General features: G+C 52.3%; 1 long non-coding RNA gene across 1 annotated transcript; it reads left to right on the top strand.

Moving 5' to 3' along the window:
• The first annotated feature begins 1,186 nt into the window (after positions 1–1,186).
• LOC309797786 lies at positions 1,187–6,522 on the top strand. Its single transcript, XR_014292793.1, has 2 exons — positions 1,187–2,141; positions 6,264–6,522. It is a non-coding gene; the product is annotated as an uncharacterized lncRNA (long non-coding RNA).
• Positions 6,523–7,048: the final 526 nt, after the last annotated feature.

Raw genomic sequence — 7,048 nt, 5'->3', positions numbered from 1 at the left:
AACTTCTCCCCCAGGGATTGTTTTCCATAGGCCGACTTCAAGACTTTCTAACATCTCTGGTCATCTCAGGGCTTAGAGGTTGGCTAAGTGCCATGACAGGGGTGACATCTCAGCGAGTGTCTACATCGTGTCCACGTAAGATAAAATACTGAAATGTTCATGGCTCCACAAGTCTAAGGGTCTCCCTGTTGTGGACCTTTTTACGGAGGAGAGAATGAGCAAAATGGAGGCTCACACGAAAGGGACTGAACCCAGTATCGGGGAGATGTTCTAACCGACTCTCACGCCAAGGCAGCAACGACAAACGGCCCCGTTGAAAGAAAGGTGGTGGGGGTGGGTGGGTGGCGGGGCACACACTCTGTCCTTTCCACAGCCGGTCGGGGTTCTGGCAGACGGGGGACGGCGGCGGCGGCGGCCCAGCCGGTCACTCCCTGGCCAACCTCCCCCCGCCCGCCCCCCCCCCCCCCATCCTTGCCTTCCTTCACCCGCCGCCCATGGTGCCTTGAAGACGACTCCAATTGTAATTAGACACACGGGCGGGAAGATTTCTACAGTCTAGCGGCAACGTCTGTCTGACCTGTCATGCTTGTGACCCTGGGGCTGGGGCGGGGGGGTGGTGGTGGTGATTTTTCTCTCTGGAAAGAAAACCTCCTCTTTCTGGACCCTCTGAACCCCAGCCACTGGACTTCATTCCACTGCCACTTAGTAGGGGTCAGTCATCCAAACGTTCTTGTGACCGTAGGTATGTTTTCCGTGTGGGCTGAGGTCTTCCCCCCACTGCAAGCCTGATGTCCTCACCGTGGTACAGAGACTGTTAAAAAAACACAATGTGTTTGCCACTTGGGGGTCTACCTTCCACAGCCTCGCCTGTGATCAGATCGAGGCACCCGCTTCGCTTCGCTGGGCAAATCCTACAATCCTTCACAGAAGCTCTGGCCAACTTTTTGGAACCGTCACTCGTCCAGTCACGCTCAATCATCAGGCGAGGTCGGCAGAACCGATGGAAAGAAGACTGGACTCCACAAGAATGACTTACGTGGGGTTGAATGAACTGATGAATAAATAGGATGATACTGTGTAGGACTCCTTCTGTAAAGTAGGACTGATTGGGGAAGCGGGGGATAACTTAGGGGGTTGGGATGAACATAGACACATGACCGTACATAAAATAGGTGGTCAACAAGCCCCTCCTACTGGAGAGCACAGGAAAGTCTACTCAGTACTTTGTAATAGCCTATGAGAGAAAAGAATATGAAAAAAAAAATCTATATACAATATCTTTATATATGTAAAGAGAGAGGGGGGAGAGAGGGAGGGAGGGGGAGAGGGAGAGAGAGAGAGAGAGAGAGAGAGAGAGAGAGAGAGAGAGAACTGAATCACTGTGCTGTACAGCTGAAACGAACACGACATTGTAAATCAACTCTATTTCAATGATTCACAGCAACAACAAAACTCCAAAAAAGTATCCCCTAACCTAATAAGTGAAAGAGAGAGGGGACGGAGACAGAGAGACAGAAAGGGACTAGGACTGATTCTTCAATCTTTGGTTTTCCAGATACAAGGAAAAACATAAAAACCAACAGACAAAACCCGATTTTCTTTTTCTTTATTTTTATTTTTTTATTTTTAAAGATGGACCTCCATTTGGTAACTTATACCTCTGTCAGCAGGATGGATTCGGTGATCTTTTTCTCCCTACCTTCCTTAATTCAGGAACTCTCAGTGAGGCTTCTTATTTCCTTGGCCACAGTTATTTGCCTATGTTACTTGGAGGCCCAAAGTATGTTTCCACAAAACGGGGATACTCACTTGTGGATACGAAATTCTGGTGCTACTCGTTTCCCTTAGGGTGCTGTTCTTAACCTGAAAACTGGACTGCATCCCAAAGTTTCTTGAGTTCCCTCCGATATCTGGCCACGACTCTCTCCATGAACCTTTGCCATTGTCTCCCACCCTTTTGACTGGGCATCACTGAGAACTAAAACGGCCCTTTGCCTGAAGGCCCTGCAAACGGAAGCTAGAGAACTTGATGAAAACCTTAGAGAAAGGGCCACAACGGCTCCTATGGAAACAATCCTCGTGCCTGTTTCTGTGAGAGCCACTCCGAAATTCGAACCAGACACCCGACGACATCATCAGAGGTATTGCAGACGTCTAAGGTTGCTTCGACCCTGATAATTTAGAAATCTCCTTGACTCTCTCTCTCTCTCTCTCTCTCTCTCTCTCTCTCTCTCTCTCTCTCTCTCACTCACACACACACACACACACACACACACACACACACACACACACACACACACACACACACACACACGCGCGTCACCAGCTCAGCTTTAATATGTTCCAAGGAACTTTCAGAGGACGGAAATGTTGGGCTCCAGAGTAGGCCGCCCCAAAGTGTGCCTCCACGCTCTATTGATTATTTTGAATTCAAGTCACTTAAGAACCGGCCAGCACAAGGGGGACACACTGGCCCTCCTTTCTGTCCTCCTGCGGAGGAAGATCTCAAGTGAAGACATCTGCTTCCACGCATGTCCATGATTCTCAAATGGTGTAGTGGGGTTTCCTGGGTTAGGAAAAGGAGGGGACACCTTTTGCCTGGGGAAAAAAAAAACCAAAAAAACAAAAACCTGTTTCTCACACATCCTCCTCCCCCCATCCCTTCCTCTCTCCCTCCTTCCCTCCCTACAGTTTGGAGGGGGCAGCCTAAGGGTGGGTGGGGAAATGGGGGAAAGAAAAAAGAGAAAGCCATGCATTAAAGAGAAAGAAGCTCGAGGCAAGGTCAGAGGCTCCAACTTGACCGGAGAGCTTTCTGCATTTGAATGGAGCGATTGAACGAGGCCCTGCCGAATGAATCGTCCGGGCCTCCCCTCCCCCGCTCCTGGCAAAGGTCAGTCCAGAGGACTTAGGAAGGAGCTCTGGAGAAGGAACGGGGGTGGGGGTGGGGGTGGGGGCGGGACCAACAGACAATAGCCGCTGCCTGCCTGCCTGCCTGCCTGCCTGCCGGGCTGAGGCCTGAGGCCTGAGGCCTGAGGCCTACGCTGGCTCCTGCCACACAATCCGGAAACTGCTGTGATGACTATTTGGCAGTGAATGATCACATCTGAACTCTCTTGGCCTCTTTCTGCAAGAGGCCCGAGTCTCAGCGACGACAGATTCTCTGCATTTCTTGGCACATGGACTGACTGACCCGCACCCTCCCATCCTGTCAGATCCTCCTTTGGACACACACCTCCACTGGAAGGCTTCTTTGGCCTCGTCCACAAAACGAACAAGCAGAAACAAGCACACAAACAGACTGAAGTGATGTGTTGGTATTTCTTGGAAAGAAACAGGGTCCTCTCACACACCTGAGGGCGGCGGGCAGGAAGCGAAGGCGGGTTCTCCGCCGGAGGGGGACGGGGTGAACCGAGGTCGGTCAGCACACCCCTTCTCTCCCAGGTCACGTGGGCCTCCCGCCACCGCCTCTCTCTGCGGCCCCCCCTGCCCTGGTTCTGAGAGTTCACTGGGGAAAGTTCTCGAGGCCCCGGCCGGCCGGCCGAGATGCCAGCTTGCTGTCCTGCTGCTTCATGTCCATCTCTATCAGCCGTGCCCCAAAGGCACGTGAAATCATGGACACCGAAGAGCGCACCCAGAGCTCGCGCTCTCTCTCTCTCTCTCTCTCTCTCTCTCTCTCTCTCTCTCTCTCTCTCTCTCTCTGTGTGTGTGTGTGTGTGTGTGTGTGTGTGTGTGTGTGTGTGTGTGTGTGTGTGTGTGTGTGTGTTGGTGGGATTTCTGTTTGTGTGTGTGTTTGCTTTTGGTTTTGCTTTGTTTTTTTTTTCCTTCGATAAACTCGCCCCGTTTGGGAGTCGGGTGGAACACGGTGTCTCCTGGCCTGCCGTCCTAACAAACCCCAAAGAAACTCATTTTGGGGTCTCAGTCAGGTCCCCTTTCTTGGAATTCTGGTTTCACAAATCCGTCTCTGGTGTCCATGGAATTCTCAGGTCCAGCCATCGATCCACCCAAAGGACGGGGAGGGAAGGTTTTGTCCCGGGGACATCTTCCTTCCTTGCCCGCCTCCTCGGGTTCCGGACGGACGCTTCGGTGTGCTGTGACGTGCCCTCAGCTCCACCCCGACACCCCCCCCCCCCCCGCCCCGTTTTTGGGAACTCAGTGAACAGGGGTGGTGTTTTTCACAGCCAAACACACTCTCACCGTAAGACCCGGCCCTCGGTGGGGGGGGGGGGGTGCTCCTTGTTATGAATGGACCCGAGGCGGGGAGTCGAACGGCTGAGGTCCACGCAGAAACCTGCACGCGGACCTTGACGGTGGCGGCTTGATTCCTCACTGCCAAGAACTCTCTCGGAGGTGACCGAGACATGTCTTTCAGGAGGTGAATGGACGGACACATAGCGTGGGGACGAGCCATAGGTAACACTCTTTCTCGGAAAAGAAAAACCATGGACAGGGTGAACAGATCAGCAGCGGGGTGGTGGTGGATGGTGGATGATGAATAGGCGGAGCGCAGGGGACGTTTAAGGCAGGGAAACTCTCCGAAGGTAGGACCCTGATGGGATGAAAACAAACGTTTCAAATAGGGCACCACCTGAGATCGGGTGAATCGAAGGGACCTCTATGGGCCACCACCCCCTCCTCCCCACCATGCAAGCGCCCCAAACAAGCCTGCTCTTTTTACCCCAGCTGAAAACCCTTTCTAAAGCCAGAGGACAAAAAAATGACCAAAAAACCGATGAGACATCGGACCAGCTATCGCTCGGGGCAACAGCGAGGCCGACGACTCCGGTGAACAGTTGACACACGCAGAGGGGCCTGGGTCCCCCGGCTCGACCCCCTTCACCGGGAAGCCGAAGCCTCTCACACAGGGATGATGAGCTGTTACACACCGAGGTGTCTCCGGCCAGTGCAACGTTCATGAAAGACGCTGAAGGAGAACGATCGGTCGACGTGTTTGTTGTTGCCTGTCTGAGCCCACGCGATACGAAATAGAAACCGGGGGAGGGTGTGTGTGCTCATGTGTGGGGTCTAATGGGAGAAATCTTGGAGGGTTTTCGCCCTTAGGGTGCCTCGGTCTGGGGTTGACTTGTGTGCGCGCTGAGAAAGAGGGCCGTTATCGAAGGCCCTGTGCAGAAGTTGGACACCATGATCCATGGAACGAACCCTGAAGTTTTGGAACCTAGAAATCTTTTGGTCTGCATTTGAGTTGGAAATCTTCTCCTTGACAGACAGAAAGAAGCACATAGAAGGGGGGGGGAGGGGGAGGAGGAGGGGGAGGAGGAGGAGGAGGAGGAGGAGGAGGAGGAGGAGGAGGAGGGGGGAGGAGGAGGAGGGGGAGGGGGAGGGGGGGAGGGGGAGGGGGAGGAGGAGGAGGAGGAGGAGGAGGAGGAGGAGGAGGAGGAGGAGGAGGAGGAGGAGGAGGAGGAGGAGGAGGAGAAATGGAATTGCATGAGCAGATCAGCTTTTTGATGTCAGCAAGGCACCCGCCGCCCAGTTCTCTGGGTGAACTGTCTTGATCTTGCACATCTCTACAACATCCGAAATGTGAACGCAGCCTGCGATGGCCTGAGACTAAGGCTAGTGGACTGGATGAGGTAGAACCTGAAACCAAAGGGAAGGAAAAATAAAAAAAATAAAATAAAACTAAAAGTAACAACGGGGGAGGGGAGGGGGAAGTGGTCTTTTTAAGAACACAAACTGCTGGAAGGGCTCCCTCACCCAAACACTAATTCGCAGTCTCCTTCAAGACAAACAGAAATCTTAAAAGTCTTTCCTCACAAATAATAAAAAGCCTTAGCCATCGGAGCAAATACACTTCACCCATTCCAACGGTTCTTTATAAATAAGCAAGAGAGCGAGTTTTCCATCGTACTACCTTGCTGCATGGCTGACTAAAAGTTTTTAAATGAAAGCTATGAAATCTCTGGTCGTGTCGATCTCTAGGTATGTCTGTCTGTACGCATGAGACAGACCTACAGATATTTTGGAAAAGGACTGGGGAATGGCCTAGGGCAAAACAGGCCTTGCAAGCTAAAGAGCAGAGGCCCTGGGGGCCTGAGTCTCAGACACACACCCGCCACCCCACCCCCACACACACCCCCCCACCCCCCCCACCCCCCCACCCCCACACACACATACAAGAGGCTCCCGGGAGTAAAAGATTACCTTGACCTATGTTGACACCCACGACTATGACTATACCTAGGTGTCCCAAGACAAGAAGCTCAACTATACCTTGAACCCTTATCTGTTCCTGTGCTTTCTTGCAGAAAATTCTCATGCGCTTCTTTCCCCTCGTGGAAGCACTTGCTCTTCCCCATAGGTAGCCACCGTGCAACCAGCTGCTGCTGATCCAAGAGTTTGGAGGATGTCTGGAAATGATCAGTGATCCCGAGACAAACGCTCCCTTCCGTGATCCAAGCAACTCGGGGAGCTGTCTTCTCCCCCTCACCCCACACACCGCCTCCTCCCTTGTGTACAACCTGTCTCTTTTAATAAAAAAAAAAAAGTTTTGCTTTGCTAGCCTTAGAGTCTTGTGGATGCGATCTTCATTTCTAGGGCACTGCTCTGCAAGAATCTGGAAAGGGCCTGGTAACAGGTATGTCTGTAGCTCCCTTCCAGAGCTGGCCTGTTTCTACGTACCTACGGATCCGAGTGCCACAGTGAACTTGTGGAAGAGCTCTCCTGAATGGCTTAGAAGGAAGCACTCCCGAATTCAGTCTACTAGAAAGGGACCCAAAGGTTTTTGCAAGTTCACCTGATCTAGGATGAACCCTTCAGCAGAGAATAGCCGAGGTCAAGGTATGGGTTTTAGGAAACTAGGCATGTCTTTTAGCGTCATCAGCCTTCGAGGTCATCCCTTTCTTCTATCTACGTCGACCCCAAGTCCAATACGCTCACGGGAGTGAACCAAATTCGTCAGCAAGAAAAAGAACTTGGGGATGATGGCTGACATCGTCTAAAGTCTCAGGAAATGTTCACAGGTCATCTCATCCTCATGGGATTTAGAACAAGTGATTTCGATAGCTCTAGGTGGAGGAACTCCTTAAGAAAG

This window comes from Mesoplodon mirus (assembly GCF_964341445.2).
Source record: "Mesoplodon mirus genome assembly, contig: HAP1_SCAFFOLD_974, whole genome shotgun sequence".
In the NCBI taxonomy this organism is placed as follows: Eukaryota; Metazoa; Chordata; class Mammalia; order Artiodactyla; family Ziphiidae; genus Mesoplodon; species Mesoplodon mirus.
This window is presented reverse-complemented; position numbering and strand designations above follow the sequence as displayed.